This window comes from Lonchura striata, chromosome Z (genome assembly GCF_046129695.1).
Source record: "Lonchura striata isolate bLonStr1 chromosome Z, bLonStr1.mat, whole genome shotgun sequence".
In the NCBI taxonomy this organism is placed as follows: domain Eukaryota; kingdom Metazoa; phylum Chordata; class Aves; order Passeriformes; family Estrildidae; genus Lonchura; species Lonchura striata.
This window is the reverse complement of record NC_134642.1, coordinates 73,466,393-73,494,031: the sequence shown is the minus strand read 5'-3', so window position 1 is coordinate 73,494,031 and position 27,639 is coordinate 73,466,393. Positions and strand designations below refer to the sequence as shown.

General features: G+C 40.5%; 1 pseudogene; it reads left to right on the top strand.

Annotated features, from left to right (window-relative positions):
* The first annotated feature begins 1,245 nt into the window (after positions 1-1,245).
* LOC144248366 (3'-5' RNA helicase YTHDC2-like) lies at positions 1,246-25,984 on the top strand (annotated as a pseudogene).
* The last annotated feature ends 1,655 nt before the right edge of the window (positions 25,985-27,639 follow it).

Sequence of the window (27,639 nt, the reverse complement as noted above, 5' to 3'; positions counted from 1 at the left end):
CAGCAGGGCTGCAGCAGGCAGTGCATGCCTGACCACACTCTCCTATTTTTTCACCCTTCTAATAGCATTGGAGAGTCAAAAAAGCAATGAAAAGAGAAGGGCATGTATTAAGGAATTTGTTATGCAGGATGCACTCAGGCTTCACACCATTTAGCCATACAGATGAGCCCTAACCCAACAGTTACCTCTGTGCACTGCTGTATTTACAGGATTGCAAACTGAGAGCAGAATTGAGCCGAGGAATCTTTTTTCAGAATCATGGGGCTTTTTGTCTGTAGGAAGGCAAGCTGATGCTGTTAAGAGGTAGAAACTGTTAAGAGATCTGGGTGCTTAAGTAAAGATGTGACTCTTTCAAATTAGTTATGAACTCTCATTTTTCCTTGTTGATACCAAGGATGATAAGAGGAATGCTCATCTTATTCAGCTGGCGTGTTTAATTTTCCATAACTGTGATGTGCTTTGAGGTGGCAGTACTGAATGTCACAGGAACAGCTATGAGGAACTAGCATTTTGTACTTTGATTGAAGATACATAGTCAGATACCTGAACTGAAAAACTGAAAAAAAAATTAAAGTAACCTTAGAACAGATCAATTGTTCCGCTCCAGTGTAATCTCTCAGTGCAGAATTATGCTGAAGTTAGCTTTGTAAAAGCCTTGCTGGAGGTCGCTTAAGAGCTACTTTTCAGCTAGCTACATCAGACAGTGAGTGTTTATTTTCTATTTATTTAATTGCCCATTTCAACTGAGGAGTAGTAGCTTATTCTTCTTCCAAGTACTCTCCTTCTGACCTAATGATGTTTCCGAAGCAGCAGCCTTCAGTACCGAGGCCTGTGTCAGGCCCAAGTGGATTTGGTTAAGTTTCTAGCTCGTGTCTTCAGCGTGGAGTCCAAGGACAGCAGGAAAAGCAGGGCAAGCAACACTTTACCGAGTGAGGAGGCTGAGGCCCGAGATGACCCTCGCCACAGCTCCGTTTCACGCCATGCCATGAAAGCAGGTAATTCATGACGGGACAGGGAGCAGGGCCGCGTTCTGCCCGCAGCCACACGCGCAGCGCGCTCCTCGGGCAGCCGTGCCCCCCGAGCGGCGGCACAAGCGCCAATTTCCTCCCGCCGGGGCCGGCTCGGCTGCGGGCGGCTCCAGCCGGCCCCGCCCCGCCCCGGCGGCGCCCTCGGGCCGAGCGGCTGCGGCCCCGGGTCCGGGCGGTGTCGGGGCCGTGCGGGGCCGCGCGGGGCCGTGTCGGGGCCATGTCGCGACACGGGCGGGTCCCGCGGCGGCAGCCCGGCGGGGCTGCGGGGGACGGGGCTGCCGCCGCCGCGGTGCGCGCCCGGGCCGAGCCCCTCGGGGCCGCCGGCGTGGACGAGGTGGTGGCAATAGCGGCGCAGCTGGCCCTGGAGCGGTTCCGGAGCGGGGACGAGGCGGGTGCGCGGCACGGCCCGGCCCGGGGGCAGCTGCGGGTGTGGGGAGGGCGCTGGCAGCGGGTCAGGGAGGGGATCCTGCCCCTCTGCCCGGCCCTGGTGAGGCACGGCTGGGGTGCTGTGTCCATCTCTGGGCTCCCCAGCACGGAGACAGGGAGCTGATAGAGCGGGTCCGGCAGAGACCACTGAGATGGAGGTCTCTCATCAGGAGAGCTGTGGGAGTTGGTCCTGTTTGGCCCAGAGGAGACTGAGAGGGGATCTCACTAATGCATATGAATATCTCCAAGATGAGTCCCAGGAAGGCGGTGCAGGCTTTTTGGTGACAGGACAAGGAGCAATGGCCATAAATTCAAAGAGAAGAAGTTCCACCTGAACATGAGGGAAAGCTTCTTTCCTTTGAGAGTGGCAGAGCACTGAAACTGCTGCCCAGGGAAAGCATTGAATTTCCCCCTCTGGAAACATCCCAAACCCTAGATGTGTTCCTCTGTCACCTGCTCCAGGTGACCCTGCAGGGGGGTTGCACTGGGTGGTCTCCCTTCCAATCCTAACAATTCTGTGTTCTGTAACGTTGAGTTGTCAAGATTACTGCCTGTTGCATTGTTACTGTCTTTTCATTATTATTTATCATTCTAGAGATGGAATTTCCTTCTAGTTTCACTAGTACTGAAAGAGCATTTGTTCACCGGCTCTGTCAGTCTCTTGGACTGGTATCTAAAAGCAAAGGGTGAGTCGGGGTACAGTTTTCAGTTCTTTGGTGCAGATGATAGAATTTCAAGACTAATGATAACCTGATTGATGTTTTCAACATCCTCAACTTGCTGCAAGGAATAGTATTAGAGAAAAAAGTGTAAAAGTAGCTACAGATATGAGCATCTTTGTTCATTGCTGTATGCATGCTTGGAAAAGCTTGTGACATGCATTTTGGGACAGCATGATTTTATACTCTGTGGATTTAATGGCTCCATTAAAAAAGGTTCTCACTGTGATTTCTGTTTTTTTTCCAAAGATTTTGCTTAGCATCTCATACCCTGACAGATAAAAGTTAACCTAGAGTAGGTTCCTTTTTCCTAAAATAAGTTTTCCCTCCCCCTGACAGAAAAGGAGCCAATCGATACCTGACTGTAAGGAAGAAGGATGTGTCAGAGGCACACGCAGTCATGACTTGTGACTTGGCTCTCTGTACGAAACACGCCGTTCGGAGCCTAATTCAGCGCTTTCCCGTCACAAATAAGGAACGCGCGGAGCTCCTGCCAAGGACAGAGCGAGGAAGTGCCTGTGCTGTTGAATCTGGTACGTTCAGCATGTGTTCTCATTTGGACTTGTCCATCGACACCACTCGAAACCACCTGCAACCCAGTGACAAAACAAACCTCTTCCTGCTCTGTCCCCTCTGGTGTCCTAACAGACACCTTCAAACAAATGCATTAATTTTCCTTACTTTTAAGGTCTTTTATAACTGGTGCTGTGAGGAATTTGGGAAGTCATATCATGCACATTGAGATGTCCACCTTGTGTTGTGTTAATTTAGAATCTTTGAGCCAGTTCCAGCCAAATCTTTTTGGAAGCACATTTTGAAATGTGGCTTCACAGAAGTAACTATGAGGTGGGGTTGAAGAGTCAGTGTTACTGTGATGCCATAAGAATGCCTATATTAGAAAATGAGGTTGTCTGTTCTGCTTATAGAAATTAATGTGCTTGATAAATCAAAAATTTCAGTTTTTACTTCTTCATCTCTACAAAATAGATTTGGTCCTTAAGAGACTACTGTCCAGACTTCTTGATTTCTTGAATATGGAAGAGTTCACGGAAAGACAAACTTTGGTCGAAATGTTGGGTTTTTTTTTAAAAGCAAGGTTTTCATCTAGATTATTGCTTTAGCAGCTACAAGTGGAAGAGTTGCACTGTGTTTCTGTGTGCAGAGATGGGTGTAGTGAACAGAAAACATTTGTACCAGTATGCCTTGTTTAATTGCATGGTTTTGATACGTGGTGTCTCTTCTTGACGTGCTTTCTTTGCTGTTATTTCCAATTGTTTTAGTTGTTTAATAGGATTGTTATATGAACCAGAGGGAAGCTGTAATAAAAGTGCTGAAATGCAATGTCTTAGGAATGTAAGGGATAAGTTAATGAACAGTCTAATATTTGCCTTTCTCTGCATCTCAAGAATGTATTTTTAGTTCTCCTGATCTCTTAGTCTGTTTGTCTTGGTACAACAGAGCTTGAAATTTAGAATATGAATCTGTTAATGGCATTACATATGTATAACTGAGTTTACAGCAAACTTTTCATTCTGCCAGAGAATAATTCTCAAGGAATTACAGAGTAGCACTTGCAATGATGGATGTGAAGTAGCTCCCTCAGAAGATGTGCCTGTTTTTTGGCTACTTATGCACTGCTTTCTAACACATCGCACTGCTGCGTGGGGGCCAGGGCTCTTGATACAGCATGCTTGCATTGGTATGATTTCAGGCAAACGTGTGGAATAGCTTAAAGGTTTAACTCTGTCAGTGTGTATTTCTAGGGGGAACTGCAGGTGTGAAATGTGGGCGCAGATACAAAGGCCACCAAAATACGCCAGGCTGATATTCTCTGGTTTAGTTTGTTTCTCCTTTTGCTCTTTGTAGGCTTTTTTGACTTGGAGCAATGCTCTGGAAGAGTCTGGTTTTCTTCAAAATACCTATGAAAGTAATAACTGTTTTGAAAAATATCTATTGCAAGCACTGCAGGACATGCTATAAATATGACATCTAAATGTGTGATGGGTTTGTCACTTTACCCACAGGGATGCATAAAAAGCCAGCAATGTTAATTTTTAAGTACAATTTTTGAGCAGTGTTTTTGTGACCTTCCTCTGTGTCTGCATAAATGACCTTTTAACTTGTCTTCACAGAAAAGAAAGAAGTAAACAAGACAAGTGGTCGACTTAATGATGGTATCCCCCAGGTCCCAGGGAAAAGAGGGGAATCAGAGTTTGATTCCTTCAGGCAGTCACTACCAGTTCTTGAAAAACAGGAAGAAATTGTCCAAACCATAAAGGACAATAAAATTGTTTTGATTATAGGAGAGACTGGATCAGGAAAAACGACGCAGGTATGTTGCTTCAATGAAATAAAAACTATAACAGTATTTATTCTAAACTAATGCCAGTTGTGTAACATTTGTGATATGGGGTACTTTGATGCTGTTTCAAGGCTTTCCTTTTCCTGTGTGATTGAAAATGTTGTTCCAATTTATTTTGTTGCTTTTGAAACACTAAGCCTCTAGATAGGTACTAGAAGCAAAAATGATTCCTTACAATTTTCTGGTAGATACCATTTTTTCATTAAAATAATACAAAATATTGAAGGGAAAGTAGCTGTGATGTTTGTATAACCCTTTTTCTTCTAAGGCTAGTTCTGTTCTTAGTATCCAGAGTAATCTATTTTTTGTGTTAAAATGTGAGATTATCTGCAGGGCTTTGGTTGTTTTTTTTAGATTTCTCTGAAGCAGGAGGGAGGCACTGTAAGGTTTTTCTTTAAAAAAAACCTAAATAGGTTATAATTAGAAATTTACTTTCTGCTGATTCAGATATGCTTGCTATGATAATTGTAATGAAAAGTCTTTTGCAATGTGCAATATTGATATGCAGTTAATGGTTTCCCTGTGCTAACAAAGCTGTGACTTTCTCAAAAAGCAAATTTGAACCACTTCTTTACAGATCCCTCAATTTATCCTTGATGACTGCTACAAGAATGGAACTCCCTGTCGTGTGTTTTGTACTCAGCCAAGACGTTTAGCAGCTGTTGCAGTGGCTGAAAGAGTGGCAGCAGAAAGAAGAGAGAAGATTGGCCAGACAATTGGTTACCAGATCCGGTTAGAGAGCAGGTACCAATGGTACTTCTAAGTGTCGGTTGATCTTGTGTTGGTCTTGTGAATCTTGTGTACATTGAAACTGCAGTATGTTTGTGCTGCAGCCTCACAGATGGGATACGTTACTGCAGGTAAGGAATACGTAAGAGTGAAAAGGATGGCTTTCTTCCTGTGTTTTGCAGTTTCATGTAGAAGGCTGTCTTACAGAACTGAATCTCAGGTATTTTCTGTTGATTTCTTCTGCATGGAAATCCTTGTCTGATTTTCAGATCAAGTCTACACTTTCTTCTTTTTTTCCCCGTCCTCTCTGCTTTTAACATGTGTGGATTCAAAAGGTCTGCAAGCTTTGAAGGTAGGTGTGAAAACCAGCATGCTGTAACAAATGTTATGTAGTGAGAGTTGATAGGAGCCATAAAAGGGAAAACAGAAAAATTGGAATGTGACTGATGAAGCTGAGCATTATTTATCAGTCTAGCCTGGATTAAATGTATTCTTCTTCAGCTGCTGTGTTTAAAACATGAAGTGATGTAAAAGTAGAGGTTTCAGTATCACTTGATGAATTTGTCTGTAAAGCAGAGCATGAATGGATTGTTTGGGGTTTTTACATCTTTGCACCGTGTAGCGAAATGACATTTCAGGGAAAGGCCAGCAGTTGAGATATGAGTGACCAGAAGATGGCTAAAGGTTGTGTTGCTTGAGTGAACAAAGATAACACATAGCTGGTGAAAATGAATGCACTTGAACAATGAAGCCACAATAAGAATTCAAATATGTGTATGAAAGCTCACAAGGATATTAAGAGATTAGAAGAGCTGGTGAAGATGTGTCACAAATAAGCCGAATGATTAATATATGGAAGTACTATGCTGGCAGAAGAAGAGCAAAGTCAGGTGAAAATGGTAGAATTACTGGGAGCAGTGCAGAAAATCCAGCTTGAGAAAAATCAATACAATTACTCCAGGGAAACACTGAAAGGGGGAGATAACAATATTTTGAGCTGTGGACAAAAGAAATTTGGAGTGGAGATGTTGAGAGGTGTTTCTAGTAAGACAGAAACATAATTTTTAAGGTTTTCTCAACTGTCTTCCAGAGAAAAGCTGTAGAGTACAGTACAGAGGAACTTTTCAGCTCTTTTAGGATGGCAGTAGCAGAGGGAGTAGTGAGAATTGCTGTTTTTATTGGGACAGCTAACTGTGCCCCAGGTATGGAATTGTAACATTTCAGTATTTTCACCTCCTGAAAAACCAGAGGATCAAGCAGATGCCTCTGTGATTTAGTCAGCTGTAATGAGTTGTGTCTTCAAGGCAAGGCTTTGGGAGCTGTGGGGAGGCTTCTGTGAGGACGTGCCAGAAGCCTCTCCCGTGTGTGACAGAGCCGGTGCCAGCCAAGACAGACCTGCCTCTGGCCAAGGCTGAGCCTATCTGTGATGGTGATAGTGCCTCTGGGACAGTGGGGAATGGGGGAGGAAAACCTGCACAACAGAGGCAGCAGTTCATGAAGAGTGGTGAAAGCATGTGAGAGAAGCAGCTCTGCACACAGGAAGGTCAGTGCAGGAGGGGAGGAGATTCTCCAGGTGCCAGAGCAGCCCATGGTGCAGCCCATGGTGAGGCAGCTGTGGCCCAGCAGGCCGTGGAGGTCTGTGGTGCAGCAGGGATCCTCCTGTGAAGGATTCTGTGTTGGAGCAGGTAGATGCTTGAAGGAGACTGTGATCCTCTGGGAAGTCTGTGCTGAAACAGGCTCCTGGCAGAAGCTGCGGCCCCAGGGAGGGAGCCGCACAGAAGCAGGTTTGCTGTCAGGATTGTGACCCTGTGGGGTCCCACACTGGAGCAAACTGTTCCTGAAGCACTGCACCCTGTGGAAAAGGACCTGTGCTGCAGCAGTTCCTGGAGAACTGCAGCCCATGGGAAGGACCCATATTGGAGAAGCTCGTGGAGAGCCCACTTTCCCGTGGGAGAGACCCACATTCTCCTTATCTTTCTCTGGGGCCTGGTAGTCTTTTTGTTATGTTTCCTCTCCCTTGCCCGTGGAGAGGACAGATAGAGTGGCTTGGGTAGGCACTTGGCGTCCAGACAGGCTCATCCCACCACGTGTAGACAAGTACAAAGGCTATATCCAAGCACAGGCTGAGGAATTGGAACCTGGTTTTCCACATGGAATTTTCTAGTAAAATGAATGACGTGCAGGGTTTCTTCACAGTTTTCTTTTATTTCCTTAGTTATTAATATTGAATCTTATTCTTTCAATTAATACGTTGTCCAGAGTTTTGAGGCGCAAGCACTACAAATTGTTAGGAAATGTCTGGGAAAAGGCATAGTTTAAAAACAAGTGGTGTGCATGAATCTTTTGAGGAGAGAACTGTAATTTCTCTTCTGGTCAGCAGCTGCTTTAATTTTTGATCCATGGAAAGCTTTAAATGGTGCAAACCCCTGAGTTGTCTCTGTGATGTGATCCATAGGGTTTCTCCAAAGACGCTGGTAACATTCTGCACTAATGACATGCTCCTTGGCACGCTGATGGCAGGAGACAGCACTCTCTCCACCGTGACCCATGTTATTGTGGTGAGCATCCTGTGGTCTTTCATGTGGGGTGGAGCAATATGTATTGCTTTGGAAAATGAGGTCCTCATTTGTTTTACTGAAATTTGCTGAGCACTTTAGGTGTTTTTGTTTGGTAGAATCTGAATCAACTTCAAAGACTTTCTGAGTCCTCAGAGTAGAATGCATGTTTTGTGCAGTTTGGTGTTTTTCTGTGTGTTTGCGTTTTTCCTGTAAAAATATCTTATTTTCATGCCAATGGTTAAGTGTGGAATCAGGAGGAGTGGAGAGGGACAGAAGTGTAAATATTTCTGAACTTCCATGGTCAGCAGAAAATCCTTAGGGAGGCTTACCTTGATGTGGTTCAATGTGATTGTGTCAGATTTTCTCTTACCATTTGTTTTAGCAATACAGGTTTTCAGTCCATTTGTTTGCCCAGAGTTTTCTAGATAATGTGGAGTCTAATTGCTAGCAAACTATTCAGATTGTTCATTTGTGATTATGTCAATATTCCTATGATGGAACTGAATAAGTAAAGGGAACTAGAATGTTTTTGGCAAGACTTAAGTACTGAAGATGAAAAGGTAAGTTTAGGTGCCTGCCTGTTTATCAGAGTTAAAAAAGCATGAGAATGATTTATACATTCTTGATGTCAGCCTACAAACTTTGTATTTTGACTCCTTGTTTCCTTCATTCATAATATAAATCAAAACAGAAGAATGAAAAAGATGATTAATCAGTTATGTACCTTAACTTATAGGCTTTGTGTATGACTTGTCTAAGCAATTTGTCTGTTTTTCTGATTATGTGGTGTCATACATTTTTTTAAATGCTTATCAGTGGTGAAGTGAGAATTTATTAAAATAAGATTTGTACTTTGTGGTGTTTTCTTGAAATTTGGCTTCAAATACAAAACCAGAGAGGTTTCAGATACTCACTTTAGCCTCTAAAGTTAAGGTGCTTACAGCTTCAGCATTGCAATGCACTCAGCGCTGACAAAAACTTTTTGAGGCATTTTTGTTTCTTTATGGATAGTTTTTTTAAAAAAAACCTATTACTTAAACTAGACTCACACATATTAAGGCCTCTGTAATGTGCCACCAAAACATGTATTTTTTTTTAGAGAAGTTTGTTTTTGTCAGAAGTTGTGAATCTGTGATGGTTTTTTATCTCTTTTTTTCCCTTTTTGTTACAGGATGAAGTACATGAGAGGGATAGGTTCAGTGACTTCTTGCTAATAAAACTGAGAGATGTGCTGCAAAACCAGAATAATTTAAAACTAATTCTCTCTAGTGCTCCTCTAGATGCAAATCTCTTTATTAGGTATTTTGGAAGCTGCCCAGTAATACATAGTAAGTCTTGATCTTAACTCTTAAGTCTGAGTATACCTGCCCTGAGACTCACAGATCTTACTAAACTGTAGCAAATTATTCTGAGTAAAGGCACATGATTAATACACTGAGAATTCCAGGAATCCTTGTTCTTTCTGTATGCAGGTTTCTTGTTTCTTGACTGTTTGCACCTCATTCAAAGTGAAGTGTTTGAGTCACTGGGAGTTCTGTAAATGCAGGTACATCCTGCCCCCCTCCACTCTTAATTGAAGAAGTAGGAAGAGGTTATTGAAGTTCTGTCTTCATGCTGATACAGGACTTAGGAGCTACATGAGTGTGATATATATCAGTGCATTCCAGTAGGATCTTACTCTTCAGGCTTTGTGAAGGTTGTCACTGGTTACTGGATAAAACACAGATAACTGTACCAGTTCAGTTCAGAAATACAGGCTTAGGCAGATTGGGTTTCACATGAAAAAAGAATCACATGATTCTCTGATTTAAGGAAAATTAGTAGTTGTTCATCTAGGTAAATATTCAGAAAAGACATCCAGTTTTGCTTAGTTTGTTTGCAGACTCAGTTACCTGCAGTTAGACTACATTCAAATGCAAAGAAAAGTTACCATTATTTGCTGGTTTAATTTCATTTGACTGATCTTTAGTAAAGCCAAAATGTAAATGCGTGGGAGATTGCGGGTTTTTGTGGGTTTGCGGTTTTTGCCCCACCCTCCTGGCTTGCAGGTTTTCTGCATGGGTGACCTCCTCTGGCACCTTGCAATCCTCTTACTTTTTCAACAGTAATGTCCAACTTTAATGTGTTTTGAAAAGTAGCTTTTAAGAGAAATGCTTTATCTGACAATCAGGTAGACTCTCTGCATGTCAGCCTTTTTAAAAAAAATCTCAATGGTTTTAGGAAATGGGATTGCTTACTGGTTTATTTTAGCAAATGTTTGTGAGGAGGAAACCTTTTTTTCCTTCCTTTTTTTGCAGATGGAATTGTTTAGTTCTCAGTTTTGAATTTCTGCCCAGTTGAATAAGGTTTGCAGCTTGTTGGAGACAGGAATCTGGAAATTACACGTGATTTCATGTTCTTTGAATTTTTTTTGCAAGGGAGTGCCTCGGTTATGATTGTTGTATGACTTTCCAGTTTAGTCTTTTTGCAGCTTCCTGTTCTTTCAGATCGGTCAATTTGTGTTGGAAAATCTGCTGGCAATCTCTCCCAATCTCTCCAATTTACCACAGTGTTTGTGCTGGTTATGTAACAGGCCAATAACAATTCAAAAGATATTTTTTTCCCGTTTTTTGTTGTTGTTGTTGTTGTTTTGGGGTTTTTTTTTTGGGTTTTTTTTTGGTTAATTTAAGAATTAAAAGAAGTGGCTTTGTCTGTTAATTTAATATACAAGGTTTGAGTCTCCTTCAGCAATACGGCTGACAAAATCCTGACCACAGAAACCACATTTTGTGGCTGTGGATCGCTGTAGTACACAGAGTTTGTGATCAGTGTTGGAAGGCTTCCTCTGTGACCAGCTTCTAAAAGTATGTGAATTGTGGATTGTTCTTTCTGAAGGAAAATCCTGAGTGTTCCTGAGTCAGGTTAAGGAACAAGAAATCAAAATGTAGAGATTTTAATCTTCATGCAAAAAGCATCCTGCAATGTCGACAGATAAGGTCTAGAAAACAGTCCTGTTGAAAAAGAGATCAGGATAAATTATCAGAAGGTAAAGGCCGCTGGGATGTCTCATCTGTCAAGAAGTATTCAGTAAAGAAAGCTCAGCTTTGCTGAATTAGTAGAGGACATGGAGATAAGGCTGCCTTCTCACATGATTCTCATGAAAAGAAAGGAGTTCAGTACAAAGATTTACTGTCTCTGTGTGGAACCTTGCAAAAAGCTGTATTAATTGCTTATTATTTAATTACATTTTTAATCCAGATGGGAGACTTACATGGCAAGTTCTTGTTTGTAAGCCTAAACAAAAACAGCTGTTTTCTTTTTCTCGTTTAAAAAAAAATTGTAGTTAATAATTGTCAATCTTACGAACATCTGCTGGAACACTTCATAAAATTGAAGAGGTTGAGGAGAAACAAGGTGGCATTTGATTTTGGAAATGTTTTGTTTTGTACAGTTTCGAGAAAAATAAACTCCAGTGAAGGTAGTTTTTTAAAAAATTAATTCTGTAAGTGAAGCTGGTGAATATATGATCTTTTACGGATTTTTTCTATTTTAGTCCAAGGGAGACCTTTTGAAGTTAAAGAGATGTTTCTGGAGGACATTTTACGAAGCACTGGGTATACAAACAAAGAGATGGTGAAGTACAAAGAAAAGAAGCAGCAAGGTCAGTGGACTTGTTAATTCTAAGGGTTGGCAATGAGAATCATTGATTGAACAAACAATTAACAGGATTATTTTCTGTTGAAATTCCAGAGTCAGGAGATTAAATGAGTGTGATTTAGATGACAGCAAGTATCTTTAAGCTGTCAATATTTACATTATGGAAATAGTTTATGCAATTAAAGAAAAAAGATCACTTTGATTCAGTGGTTGCATTCTGTTTTCACTCAGTTGATGAATGTCATCTTTTTTCTAATTATTATGCTGTAGAGTTATATATAACTGGGGGCTCTGCCCACATGAATGCTAAAGAAGCATAGGATGCTCTGTACCTTTGGGTGCAAATTAAAGTGCAGCTATTAAAGCAGGCATGATTTTGTACATCTTGCACTAAATGGACAAGGTATTCCCTTCAGTAACATTTTTCACTGCTTTCTTCAGGCATGGATGTATTTTTTTAAGTGTTAACACTCTTGAGCTAAACATCATTGGTTTTAAGTTGATTAAGTAGATACTGCTTCAGAAGTTTTCCTGGCAACTGAAAGTAATGATCCCAGTGATTATTTAAAGGAAAAGTAAAAAATGCAAACCCCAAAGCTATAACATTCAATATCCAGTCCTAACTGGGTATTGATCACAGTGCTCATCTCTGATCACTGGGGTCAGAAAAGTTCAGTTAGGACACTGGTGTTTTCTGATGTTTCTTCCACTGGTGTAGAAAAGTAAGTTGTTACATGCAGGGACTGTATCACTTGTCTTCAGAATTCCATTTGTGGAAAAAGATCTGGCCTGAGATTGTGTGGAAGGTGATTACTTAAGGAAGATACTTTGAATGCAGTAGTTTGGAATAATGGAGGTTTGGGGGGTTAAACACCAAAGTGTTGGGTTTTACCTCGTTTTTATAGCCCTGGTGCAGTGCACTTTGGGTACCCTTAAACATGTCATTTCTGTTGGACTGGTAGTAGCATTCTAGACTAAAAAAAGATGTTGAATGGGTAAAACTTGGTAAAACCTGCTGTGACTAACTTTTTTAGTAGAAAACAATGGATAATAAATATGACTCTAAAACTTTCTTGGGGAATACTTTGCATTCTAGAAGAGAAACAGAAGAACACTCTTGCTGAGTGGTGTTCAGCTCAAGATAACACTAACAAAGGGACATCTCGGAGACAAAAATCGGTTCCAAGGACAAATGAGGAGTACAAACGGATGATGGCGGTGACACAGTATTTAATCAACTGGTAAGTTTTTTCTTTAGTCGGAAGAGATGTTACAGGTGTTTATATTTGTGTTGTATTACTAGCCATTTAAAATCTGTTTTCTAAAGTTCTGTTGAATCTTTCAGGACATTAACGTATTTTAAAGATTACTTGATGAGGATGAACGGCTCTAGCTGAAGTGTGCTCTTCAGTTCGGGTGGTTGCACACAGCTTTTCCTCAGATCAAATGGCTCGACTGCCATTGTGTTCGTACTTGCGTATGACAAAATCAATGCATGAACTGATACCTGAGTGCTGGGTTTCTGTGGCTGCTGGGAAAAATAACCATTGCAATTCTTTGTGGGTAATGTATGAGAATAAAGACAACTCTTGGAAAAGATTAAGCTTTCAATATTGTTTTTTATCTTCAGACTGAAAAAGATGTGAATTGCCTTGAACCGTGGATAGTAAAAGAAATGGATTCCTGTCTTTCTGACATCTGGTTGCATAAAGATATTGATTCGTTTGCTCAGCTGTTAAATCTTATTTTAACTGAAAATGTCAGTGGTAAGTTTCATGTGTTATTGCATAAGAAAAGAGCAACCTCAGATGTACTTAGATTTTTATGGCTACTTTTATCTCCAGTTTCAAATGGTGTTACCTTTGCATTCTGATGCTGACTGAAAAATGATAGGGCTAGCAGAAATAATGAGTTGTTTAGTTAGTTATTGTTTTGAAGTATTGACAGAAGTGTGTTTCTAAAACAGTGTAGAATTCATATGAACTAACTTCAGAGATAAAGTGAGGAAACAAATTCTCTTTGGGCTGGAATTTGAAAGCAGTATTTGTACTATATTTAGATGAAAAAATAACATTTCTACTGGGTTTGCTGGATTTTTTTTTTTTTTTTTATTTCTCAGTTGATTATAGGCACAGTGAAACTGGTGCGACTGCTCTGATGATTTCTTCAGGGGGAGGCTTTTTGAGTCAAGTAGAACAGTTGATCAGCATGGGAGCAAGTATCCACTGCAAATCATCTAATGGCTGGTAAAAACAGAGAAACCAAAAGATAGATTTATTTGTCAATATAGGAGAGAGGAAGAAAATTCTTTAACATCTAAATTAATTTGCTAGCTTATCACACTGCTGTAAGAACTATAGATTTTGACAGCCTCAACAATTTCTAACTCCTGATAATCACATTGTTTTCTGTAAATTCTAAATTGAATTCTTAATTACATGGTCTTGATTGTGAGCTATAAATTTTGTTTCAGTAGGTCTTGTTTAGGATACTGGTTAGTAGAACAACTGTAATCTACTGAACTGAACCAAAATATTTGGCAATTCCTATTTTCATGGAGTTACACATATCAGAAGATCTTTCTGTTATGTTTCTAAATATATTGTAGCATGTAAAAATATTTGTGGATCTGTAGAAACTCAGGTTTTGTGGTCATGGAGTATGTCTTCATATAAACAGGGAAGTACAGTAAATAATTGTAGTATGGAATGATAAGAATTAGGATTCCAGGGGTCTGATATTTGGTACTAACATTTGAATAACTTGGGGAAGAAATGCAATTTAAAGTTAAAAGGGTGAACTGCATAGTGAGGACAGCTTCTGAAAGACATGAAATAGCCAGATGTTATGCCTGGGGTGTGACTTTTTGAGATGACTTCAAGGATACTGCAAACAGGCAGGTCTGATCTCTGCACCATTTTTAAAGGAATGGCACCTTCTTCCTCCTCACTTCCTTGAGCATGTTTGCTCCTGTGTAAAACTGACATTCTGTTGTGGTAAAGAACTGTAGTCACCTAAAAGTCAGCTGTTAACACCTATTCAAGCACTTTCAAATGGGAAGTTGCAGATCCAGCAATAACAGTACTGATGTCAATACAGAAATGGGTACAAAAGTCTGATGTCAATTGCCTCTCCTGATGTGCTCTTCATATGCATCTTTTGAAGTGAAAAGTCTAATAAAAATACTTGTGCAACTATTTCAGGATGGCTGTGGACTGGGCTAGGCACTTTGGACAGACAGAGGTTGTTCATCTGTTGGAATCCTACAGGTAAGCTGTAACTGTTTTGCAGAATGAGTTGTATATGATATACATAGAGTTGTGATGGGAAATTTGAGATTTGTGTTCTTCTAATCAGAACAGGTTTTAGCTTTTCATGCTCTAAAATCTGGACTTAATAGCAATACCTTTTTTTAAGAATAGGAGTATTTCAAAAAATAAACAGCAAAAAAGTTTGTACTCAATAGCATATTGTTTATGCTTGCACAACTTGCTAATTCTATACTATGTACCATTTTCTTTTCACATGCTTATTTTGGAAACAAATCTGTAATGTGTTTTTATCTATATTTTTTATATGCAATAGGCATATTAAAGAAAATTTGCAGAAGTAATGTGTACACTAGGCCATTCAAGAATGATTTTCTGATTAACTTACAGTTGTCATACTTGTGGTAGTGTTTTGTAAAGATTATCTCTACTATAATTTCTCTTAGTGTAGTTTCTGCTAGTGGGAAATTTTTGGAGAAGACATATCTCTCAAATATTTTTACTTGAACAGATAAACGAGAAGTATCTTTATACTTTCCTTTGCTTATGGTTGTGTTTCAATGAAGTTGAAGAAAACTAAAGTTAACACTAATAAATAAAGTGGCATCCTTCATTGGGTTAACATTGGAATCAGTAAACAGTAATAGTATGGTGATTCCCTTCTGCAACACTTAAACATCAGAATTCAAGACCAACAGTCTTGAATTGAGTTGGTCTCAATCTAAGTTTGATTTGATGGCTCAATGCAAACCCGAAGGGGCAGCCTTGATTCTGGTGTATTTTCCTGTTACAGCGCTTCATTTGGATTTGGAAACATGGATGAAAGTTCCAGTTCCCTGGTCCAAAAAAGTGCTAGTGACCTTAGTGCAGAGGACAGAGAGCTACTGACAGCTTACCATCACAGTTTTGATGATGAAAAAGTGGATCTGGATCTGATAATGCACTTACTTCACAGCATCTGTCATAGTTCTGATGCAGGTAGGTAAATACCTAACCAGTGGTTGTGGATTTGACTTCTGATAATCATGCTCTTTTTTCAGCAATCCACAGATGTTAAAACCTTCTGAGTGCTATTCGACATGTATTTGAATTTTCTGTTTAACTTTGCAAACCCACTTCCTTTTTTAGGAGCAATTTTAATATTTCTTCCTGGGTATGATGAGATAGTGAGCCTGAGGGACCGCATTGTTTTGGATGACAAGAGATTTTCTGATAATGCTCACAGGTAAAACCTTTAGTTACTGTGGCTTTTCATTGCTTCTTTTAAGGATCCTTAAAATGTTCCTTTTGTCTTGCATTAGATACCAAGTTTTCGTGCTTCATTCAAGTATGCAGACTTTGGACCAGAAGAAAGTGCTTGAAAGTCCACCTTTTGGCATCCGCAAAATTGCAAGTATTAGAGGACTTTTTCCAATGCCACAATGACCTATTTTGCCATTGCTTTTGCAGTTATTATAGTTTTGGTGGTTTTGGGTTTTTTCTTTGCAGATTCTTTCTACTAATATTGCAGAAACCAGCATAACAGTCAATGATGTGGTGTTTGTCATTGACTCAGGAAAGGTGAAAGAGGTAGGACTGCCTTAAATTTTCCTAGTGTGATTCTAAAACACACAGTGTATAAATTTTGGAGAACTTTTTTTTTTTTTTTTATTACTTTACAGTAAAGTGAGAAAAAGCTTTTACTAGCTGAGAGCTAGTGCCTGTCAGGCAACAGTCCTTTCTGAAAGGCTTCAACATGAATTTGTTTTAAGACAAATACTGTAAGCTATCCGTCTCAAAAACCTTGAAAATCTTGAATTTCAAAACTTGTGGAGCATTAAGATACTAGAAAGGAGATACCCTCATTAATTCACTTGAAATTGAGAAGGTACCTTTGTCTCAGAAGCTGCTGTATATATTACTATTTCATACTTTTTAGAAAACTCCTGTTGGTAATCTAACTAACTAGTAACTTGTATTTCATGTACCCTATTGAGTTTTCAGTTTGTATTCCTTTCTTTGTTTTTCTAGAAGTCTTTTGATGCACTGAGTTGTGCTACAGTGCTAAAAATGGGGTGGATTTCAAAAGCCAGTGCTATCCAGAGAAAAGGCAGGTAATAAATGCCTCATAGTGGTTCCCATTTTGCAGATATGCACAGTCCTTTATGTTTAGAATAAACCACACAACATAGTAATTGTTTCTGGCCTATTCCGGTGTTGTGTTGCATAGAGGCCAACACTGGTTCTCTGCAGACGAGTAGGCGTCAGCATGTATTTCCTTGGAATAATCTCCCAAGTTGTAGAAAAGTGATGCTCAGGCATTTCCCAAAGGTCTGGGTTGTTTTCCCCCCATTAATTTGTTCTCCTTCCTCTTTCTCCCACGTAGCACCCGCAGTCACAATGTTTTCACATCATGTCTATGGGCAGAGGACTGCCTATTTCACTTTCTCCAAGCTATCCATGACTTAACAGGCCATGATTATATTCTTCCCAGCACTGTGGGGGAGGGCTCAGAAGTTTATGTAGCAACAAATGCCTGTTTAATCAATCATATTGGCATTAAGCTGCATGTATGCACATAGATGTATATGACTGAGAGAATTTGCTCATTCCTCCCTCATTCACTCACAAGTTACTTCATCTTTATTCTACCTTTTACTCCAAGGATAACTTCTGTTTAGGGGATGTGAGGGGAAGCAAGAAAGTTTGCAACTGGTTCCTTACAACAAAGGATGATTGAGATTTGGACTGGTCTTAGGTTAGCAAAAAACCCACAGCACTTTACATTAGAAAAGCCTTGTTTTTCTTTCTCCAGATTTCTCAGTGTTGGGTTAAAATTACAGTAAAAAATTGCCACACTCTCAAAAATAATTAATGATTAGGAAATTCTCATGTTGCATGTGACCTAACAACACTTTCTTCATGGTAGTGCCTCTTCTTTTCCATTCTGAGTTTCTGTGTCTGTTTGTTGGCTTTTGGTTTTGTTTTTAGAAAGAAATCCTCATTTTCACAACTTCCCATATTTTATTTTCAAGGGCTGGGCGCTGTCAGCCTGGGGTCTGCTTTCATCTCTTCAGCAGGCTCCGATTTCAGAATATGTTGGAATTTCAATCTCCAGAACTTCTAAGACTGCCGCTTCAGGTGCATGTTCAGTTAGAAACTATAACTTTAAAAAATACAATGTCCTCAAACCATACTACTAATTGCAACAAATCATGTGTTTGGCGGCTGCTTCCAAATCTTGGTAATCTTTTTTTGTACTGCCTTTTACCTTGCAGGAGATCTGTTTGTACACAAAAATTCTGGCTCCAATTAATTGTCCAATTGTAGACTTTCTTATGAAAGCTCCTGATCCTCCGCCTGCTGTAACTGTGAGAAATGCTGTGCATATGCTTAAGGTCAGAAAAGGAATAAGTTTAGATGGTAATTGTGTTTGATCCCAAATTTGTGGTGTAGCAATTTACTGACTTCAGTTTGTACTGAAGCTGTTTTTAATTACTTAAGGATGTTTTGAAGTTTTGCTTGTTGTCTGTTTTCATTTTGTGTGTGGGGATGTGTTTTTCCATGTCAAGGGAAGAGAGTGCTTCAAAGTCTTGTCTCTGTTAATAGTCTGACTTGCTTCTTCAGTGTTTGGAAACAAGTCTAGTTAAAGTCCATTATTCACATCCTTTTTGCTTTCACTGTAAATTGATTTTGTCCACTGTACCCATCCTCCTCTCCTTTATTTGTTTGTTTGTTTGTTTATGAACAGACCATAGATGCCCTGGACCCTTGGGAAGATCTCACTGAGCTTGGTTATCAGCTGACTGAATTACCTGTAGAGCCACACCTCGGTAAAATGGTGTTGTATGCTGTAGTTCTGAAGTGCCTGGATCCTGTTCTGACCATTGCCTGTGCTCTTGCCTGCCAAGACCCTTTTGTGCTGCCCACGCTGGCCTCCCAAAAGCGTGCAGCCGTGCTGTGCAGGAAGCGTTTTGCTGCCGGGACATTCAGTGACCACATGGCCCTGCTCAGGGCTTTCCAGGTAGTCTTTCATTTCAGAGAGTACTAATCACAGCACATCACCCAAGCAAAATGCAGATGTACCAGTTGGATGTAGAGTGGCGGACTGTGATTAAGTCCTCAGAGAAGACTTTCTTTTTGCCTAGTGCCTTTCCTGTGTATTGGACTCATAAATTTGTGAGGGAACCCTTTTTGTAGTATGTTTTGTTTCAAACCCTAGAAAATTTTGAATGTTTCAACAATGTGCCTCTTTGCATCCTACTACACTGAACTTTGAATCATGATCTTAATGTAATGATCTTTATTTATTGTTTTAATTTGACATAATCATCACTAGAGTGAGCACATAAAGAGAATCTAATTGTTGAACAGAAAAAATAATCTGGTTTGATACATTAACTTTTAGAGTGGGTTTTGCATTCATTTTATTGACATAAATGTAATCTTTAAAAAAACACCTGCAGTTTTTAGTTTAAGTCCTTCAAATTAATAGGCAAATGTAAAAACATTTTCAGGCATGGCAGAAGGCACGCAGTGATGGCTGGGAGAGAGCCTTCTGTGAAAAGAACTTTCTGTCCCGAGCCACAATGGAAATCATTGCAGGAATGAGAACACGGGTGCTTGGCCAGCTTAGAGCCTCAGGTAGAGAAGTTGGAAACAATTTTAACGTTGTTTTAAAGTCAAGCATATAGAAATTGTAACAAAAATCATGTTCACTGGTGTAATTTTCCTTAATTTGAAATACACTGTCATGCACACATTCATGCAGGGTATGGTGCAGATGAGGAATTGTGGCTGATCAAACTGAAAGCACCTTCATCTCCACATGCCACTGCGTTTCATGTTTTAATGAATTATTCCCATAGGAAATGTCTTTATATTGTAGAAAATAGTGGTATTCTGTGTCAGTATGAAACCCCTTATCAGGAAGGATTTCAGTGTAATGGTTTCTTCTTGGTGCTGTTAAGGTTGGCAGTGGTGAAAAATGCAACAAAGAAGTCATTTATTTCACCTTTTGTTTCTGACTCCTTTTGAGAGCCAAACACAAGGTAACATGGCACTGTTTTGTCTCTTTCATTTGTCAGGTTTTGTGAGAGCCAGAGGAGGAGCTGATATTAGAGATGTTAATACTAACTCTGAGAACTGGGCTGTAATTAAAGGTGCCTTAGTGGCTGGGATGTATCCCAATCTTGTGCATGTAGACAGAGACAGCCTGGTGTTGACGGAACCAAAGGAGAAGAAAGTGCGATTTCATCCTACCTCTGTTCTTGGTCAGTCTCAATATAAAAAGGTAAAGACACTTTGAATTCATAGTTCAAAAAAAAGGGCACTAAAATCTGTCACGTGTTTTAGAAATGTCTTTTCCTGTTTGTCAGTACTTCAAAAGCAGTATAGGCATTTAACACTACAGCTTTAGAAAATACTGTTCTACCCAGCTGATAGAATTGGAGTTGATTCATTTTTCTGTCGTTTCAGTTAGTCCTTTCTCTAGATGGAAAAGGCAAAAAGGCAAAAAAACTGCCCTGCTATAAAATTGTTTTAAAGATATAATGATCCCTATTCTTAAAAGCAAGTTTTTCTCTGAAACTCATTTTTAACATTTCTTTTTAAAACAACATATTTTGTTTTACCATGGTAGGATAATTGATGAATCTGGTTGAATTCTCACACTTTTTTATGTGCATGTGCGGCTTTCGGGGGGTTCTCGCTGCTGTCCCCCGTCCCTCCCCGGCCCCCCGGGACCCTCCGGCTAGCTGTCCCCTCTCGGGGCCGGGGTTTTCCGCGGTCCCGCTGCCCTGGGCTCACCAGGCAGGGCTGGGTTAGCACGGTCCGAGCGGCAGCGTTGCCTCAGTCACCGCTAGGATTCGAGATAAAGAGACCAAGAGAGACCAATGGTATGCTTGTCCAGAGAGGTTGTATTGCCTGAACGGTTGCAGGGACCAAAAGCCCCGGGCTATTGCCCAGATACAGTTTTATACAGCAGAATTAAGAGTTAAGGTCTAAACAATAGAGACAGTTTTCATCTTAGGCACATCAGAACCGCCCCAGGGGCCGGGTCCAATGGGAACTGCTCAGGGGTGGGGAGAAAGGGGGTTTAGAGAGGAATGCTGAAGCAGGACTTTCCTTAAACAATGGAGCATACATAAATGTATCTTTTCCCTCAGTTTCTCATTTCCAGGGCCTTCCTAAAACAATGGGGCATACATAAATGTATCTTTTTCCTCTGTTTACCATTCCCAAGGCCTTTCTAAAACCTTCCTCCACACTACCATGCCAGCATGATAGCAACATGCATGTATATTTTTATATGTATATAATTGTACATGTATTTAATTCTCAAAATACAGAATCATAGAATGGTTTGTGTTGGAAGGGACCTTAAAGCTTATCTCATTCCAGCCCCTGCCATGGGCAGGGACACCTTCCACTAGTCCAGGTTGCTCAGAGCTCCACCCAGCCTGGCCTTGGGCACTGCCAGGTTGAGGCACCCACAGTGTCTCCGGATAAAATGAGAAATACGTTCAAATTTACATTAATTACAGGTAGAGGGTACAATAGCCTGGTTTTACCTGCTCTTCCACAGATTGCCCCAGCAAATGGACAAGCTGCAGCCATCCAGGCCCTCCCCACAGACTGGCTTATATATGATGAAATGACGAGAGCTCACAAGACAGCAAACATCAGGTGCTGCTCTGTTGTGACACCTGTCACCGTGGCCCTCTTCTGTGGACCAGCCAGACTGCAAAGTAATGCCTTGCAGGCATCTTCATCCTTTCAAGGTACACTGGAGTCTGGATTTGGGATGTTTCCATTGGTATACATCAGCGTGTGACATGCAGAGCTTATTTTTCAGTAATATTTAATACATATATTGGCTGATTCTGGAAACAGCGCTGTTATAATTCCTGTAGCTATTCAGGAAGAGTTTGTTGGTTCTGTAACAAATCTCTCCATTTTGGGATTCCTTACCTATTCAAGTCCATAAATTACACAGTCGTAGGGTCTCAGAAACTGCAGTATAGTTTGTAAGGAAAGAATGCAGCCACAATATCTAATGAGAACTGTAGTATTGGTACTGAGAAGTGTAGTATGCATGTTCTCTTTCTGCAGACTACTTTATTTGAATCATTGAACCAGATTATTCAAACAGAATAATTTAGAAACAATCAGTATGGCAAACAAGTCATGTTGCTTCTAGCTAACACATACATTTTCAAGATATGTTCTACTGATAATTTTTAATTTCAGTTAACTGTACTATTAACTGTAAGTAATAGAGAATATATTTACATTTCCTTCTTTTTTTCTCATTTAAATTGAGTCCTGTTGGAATGGAAGCAAAAATAACTGCTTCTAGTTGTCATAGTTTGAATCAAACTAAAAGTCCAACTTATTTCTAAAGCTTTCCTGTCTTGCTTTTAAACTGTGAACCTTAGAGTAGTACTCATGCTGACTGAATTGCACTTAAGAAAAATAAAGAATCCTAATTAATAGCCATACATATTTTTTTTTCTTACTGGGTCTTTAAATCTGCTGTTTTACTAGGAAATAGAGGCATGTGTGATTTTGCCAACAGCTTTAGGCAAAAGTTGTATAGTGGCCTGTGAAAACTGGTGAAGGTACATGAGTTGGGTCACATCATATCAATCCACGTTTTTACATAGTAGGACCTTCAGCAGGTCTGGCTACTTGATTGCTGCTATCTGGAGCAAAGACTTTGCAGTGTATTTGCAGAAAAGAAGAGGTAGTTTTACAAATGTTTACATTTAAAGTCAATTTTAGAAGGAAAAATATTGCTGGTAATATAGTAGTATGCGGGTTTTTGTATAGAAATAATAGTAGAAAAAATATGGAAATTCTGATGAACCTTTTGTCTTTAATTCAGGGGGAGGGGTATCTAATGATAGCAGCGACAGTGAGATGGAGGACAGGACGTCTGCTGATCTGGCACTGCTGAAGCTGGATGAATGGCTCCATCTTAAACTGGACCCTGAAGTAAGAAATTACTCCTGGGTTTGCTTCATGTAGAGGAATTGTAAAAAGATGTGAAAAGGTTTTTGTAACATTTGAGTAGCCAAGAATTTTCTCCAAGAATGTCATGGTCCATTTAGGTCTCTCGAACTAGGTACTCTGTGATTTAACCTTTACTTCACAAGCTCATTAAGAATTAAACGGCTTCAATCCCCTTTGGCACAGAGTTGTCTGTTGCATGAATTTGTGTATTCAAAATCCAAGTTGCAGTGTTTGATCACCTGTCACCCATACCTTTCTCTTCTTTTACCTGTCAGCAGAAAGAAAGAGAATAGTCACCTAAGTCAACAGTGAGAGTGCTCATCCCTCTTCCTCCATATTGGTGTGGGTGTCCTGTCTCTCACAAAAGGGAGCAGGAAAGCCTCAGCAATCCAGATGCTGTTGGGTCTGTTTCAAAAACTTTCTGGGTAATATGATGTTTTATATCTGAGCTTGGCAGTTTTGTCCCTTTCCACAAGTCAGCAGATTCTGAAGAGACTGGCAGACAAAAAATGATGACTGCAAGGGACAGCAAGCTGCAGGTGACAGTGACAGCATAAGGGCCCTTCTGCTCCTTCTGGCCTCCTGTCCTGCCTGCATGGTGCTCCATCAGGCCATAGCACAAGCTGGGATAAGCTAAAATCTGGACAGGAGCTGAGAGAACAGTCACATTGGCATATTGTGTTCTTCTTTCTCTGAGAGGATAACCAAAATCAGATCAAAAAAGGAGCACTTGAAGCTGAAGTTGCTGAGAGAAAGTTGCTGTCAGATTTTGGAAGGATACATTTCAAATCCTCTTTGAAATAGAAGTCTTTATGTCATTGAGGAGCTGTGGCTGCAGTTTATGGGTCATGAAACACACAACTTTACCAACTCTAATAATAATACTCTCTCTCCTAGTCATGTCCAGAAGAGTGATTTTTAAAAATTTATCGTAATGGAAGCGTTTCTGGTAGCAGAATTAGACAATAGTCTTCTGAATTTAGTCATCACATTTGACCAGGTGTCGATGTAAGAAAAATATCACTTAGAGCTCTTTTCCATCAACTATACTGAAGAGTGCATGAGTAGAGACTGATTTGAGAGGAAGGGCATAAAGCATGAAAGGATTGAGTTTTCTTGAAAGATAAGAAGGAAAAAAAAAGTCTGTGGAATTACAATACAAAGCTAAGTTTAGTACAGAGCTAAATGAAATGTTTCCAAAATGACCTTGTACCCAAGGAAAAGAAAGCAAATTAACATCATAGTTTAAATATGGATTATTCCCCTTCCCCAAGACCTTAGTCTTGCCTTCAATTCTGGGCTCTGTTTATATTGGAATGCCAGGTGTTGCTTGATAGGGAAAAGACAGGGTTCTCTTACCTGTGTGATCTAATTTTCATCAGTATTTAACAGAATTGGAATTCATTGCAGGCTGCTGGTATGCTGCTGCAGCTCAGGCAGAAGTGGCACAGCTTGTTTCTGCGTCGTATGCGAGCTCCTTCTAAGCTGTGGTCTCAGGTTGATGAAACAACTGTAAGAGCAATTACAGCTGTTCTGAGTGCTGAAGAACAGTCTGCAGGTCTGCAGCAGCCTTCAGGAATTGGCCAGAGACCAAGGCCTGTGACTTGTGAAGAACTTCCTTTGGCATCTACATGGAAGTCAACCAGCAGCAGAAAAAGCTCAACAGAAACAGAATTGTCTGACTCCTCTCATGCTGAAAAGTAAGATGCTGAGGTCTTCTGCTTACTGTAGGTTGCAGTTTATGTATACAAGTATCACTTAAGTTTCTGCTAGTAATAGGTGAAAACAGTGGAAGTACATTTGGAAGGTGTTATACTGTTGTATGCTGCATTGTAATCCCAAAGAGAAGTATTTCATACCTGGGGCTGCTGTTTGAGAGAGCAGTCAGGAATATTGTCCATGAATTGTGATGTTTGAGAAGTAGCAGAAGAAGTTTAACAGTAGCATTAAAAAGCAATGAATGGTCAGTATGAGTTTTTAGTTAGGTTTAATAGATGTTGTAGTTGCTGTAATACATGGGGTCATGCTGTAGGTGGACAGGTCGATGTAAATTGTTCAGTGACTGCTTGTGAAACTCAAGGTATGTCCTTTGTAGGGTTTCAGTGAAATCTTCTTCTCCTGCACTCCACCAGCCAAAGAAGTACAAAGAAAAAGACATTTTGCTCTCCGGACAATCCTCAGATGACAGATCAGCTCAGTCCTCAGTAAAACCTGCAGAAAGCAGTAGCTATTCCAGCCCCTGTGCTACTCCTTCTTCTCCAGTGTCTGGAAAGGTAGAGTTCTCTAACATACTACCCTGCTCTTCCAAAATAATAGAATTTCTTGCTGATATCATTCTGCAGTTAGGTATTTTACTGATAAATTAGGAATCTAACGTAGCTTTTCATTTGTAACACTGCATAATACTTCCTTCTGGAATTTAAAAATCTAGACTAAATATCCTTGTTTCACTAGTTTAGTACAGCAAAAATAATTTATGGACTGCTGAGGTAAAGCTATCCAAAGTAGAAAAAATGAGATTTAAAAAAAATCCCAAACTTGTTCTAATAAACGTGTAAGTTTTTTTCAACTAAATGAGTATATTATATACATACTTCTGAAGTTTTTGGATTCTGCCTTTTTCTGCATTCATAATAGATTTTCAGTATCAATACTGATTCTGTCTTACCTGCCTTACTAGGACTGATTTTTGTGATGGTTATTTTAACAAAGCACACATTTTTAATGAGATTACTGTGACAGTTGTCCCTATATACTTGAATAGTAGACTGCAGTAACACAAAGGAGATCATTCAGAGGAAACTTCATGGACTCATTGGAGGATGTAGTAATTCCTCTTGAATCTTTCAGCTTTTAAATTAAGACAGCGTAAAAGGAAGAAAACATGTTTCCCGAATATAGAAATGCGAGTAGTGTGCTGTAGGCTACACTCTAGGATGATGAATTTTGGTGTCATCTCAAGGTCTGTCAGATTTTAACCAATTCTAATTAATCACTAGGCTTTTTAATCCTATTCTGCTTCCTGCCCCCTATTCTTGTTTCCTGCCCCTCATGGATGAATTACTGTGGAAGGGGCTAACAGCAGGCCTGTTAGCTAAAGGAGCAAAAAGAAGCTGAGAGGCAAGAAGCTGATCAAGAGCTCTCTCCAAGGCTGCTACCAAGGAGGCTGAGAGAAGAACTGGAGAAAGATAAGGAGAGAACTGCAGCTGGATAAAGCATTTTCAGAAAGTTAACTAAAGTCACTGTTACTGTTCACCAGTGGTGTTATGTTGATTTTTTTGTGGCCAACAGTTGGGGTAGAAGAAGTATAAACAATTAGAAAGTTTATAAAAGGTCATGTTCGATAATAAAGAGTTGCCATCTGAGACCGCCTGTGGTCTGTGCTTTGTGTGGCGACCGCCTCACGATGCAGTGTATATACCAGTGACAGCTGGTGCCCACCGCGTGGAGCAGCAGCCTGAGCAGCGTGGTCGGTCTGGAGCCACGCGGGGTCCCAGCGACTGGCAGCCCTGACCCGCTGGGGAGTGGCGGGGGAGGCGGCGCTGGTGCAGCTGAGAGTGGCGGGTGGAAGCCACAGGCAAGTCCTGACCTGATTTTCTCCTATCAACACACCTGGAAGCAGGTGAGGCAACAACTAGTGATAATGGGAGATAAATCTAAAGAGGAAGAGACTGTTTTGGCTACATAGAAAGCTTTGTTAAGAAATAAGGGAATTACTACTTCAGACTATGCCCTTTGTAGTATATTGCTGTGGGCTAGATCATAGGATTTTGCTACTGATCCTGACACAGCATTTAGTGTTAAAGGTTGGAAAAAAAGTCAGGAACAAGCTGTGGGAAGTCACCTGAGCGGGAGATAAAACTATTGTCAATCTAGTTGTTACTTGGATATCGCCTTTTGAGGCATTAAAGGAATGGAAAACAGCGGGAACAAGCAGAGTACAAGGTGGATGAAGATTTGGGGTTGATAAAGGAGTCTGATGGGAGGGATGAGTCAGATGGGGCCTCTGATGGGGAACTTGTTGCATACATCCTTGAAGAAAGTGCAGGTGCCCATGGAAGTTACCAGGCAGGCTACCAAAGCTTCCAGGAAAGTTGCCAGAGCTTCTGGGCTGGATGCTGAAGCTTTTGGGAAAGCTGCTAAGGCTTCTGGGCAGACTGACAGAGTATCTCCTTCTCAGACTCCTAAGCCTCTTTATCTCACCTGCACAGCAGCTTTCAGCGGTGCCTCTATACACTGCACCACTGCGCCAGTTAGCGGAAATGTCTTTGGCAGAGAGACAAACCCAGCTGTCTGCCCCCCTGCTCCCCTCTGACGCTGTTGAGGCAGGATGGGAATGAACAGACTTTGTTCAGAAGGCTGAGACTATAACTGATTTATTTCAAAATACATCACTCTTTTATACAGAGCTTTGTGCAGACCAACTCTATTGGTCCTGAAGTGAAAACATGTCACCCTATTGGTGTGCAGTGGATGACGTACAGTAGTAAAACCTAATTATAAACAATGTGAACAAGAGAGATAAAGAACTTACATTCTTTCTCAACACTTTCTCAAGCTTCTACCTGGTTAGAAATTTATGGTTTTTCTTTGAATCTAAGACCTACACCCCTCCACTCTAGCCCAGCCATTTGCCCCCCGCCCCCCTCTGAGCTGCATGAACAGTTGCAAGGTCGTATCCTCCACTGCTGGACAGTGACAGGAAATCAAGTGAAGAGTCACCCGCAGTAACACCTGAGGTGGGGCAGGGAACTGTTGGCAGTTCAGCTTCTAAGAGATCTAGCCCTACTGCCCCATGGACTTTGCCTCTGTGTCAAGTAACTGTGCTTCCATGACAGCCTCAGAAGTTTTGGGAATTTCTTAGGAAGAAAGCAGCTGAATAAAAAAATTGGGACCTAATAGAAAGATTTGGTGCCC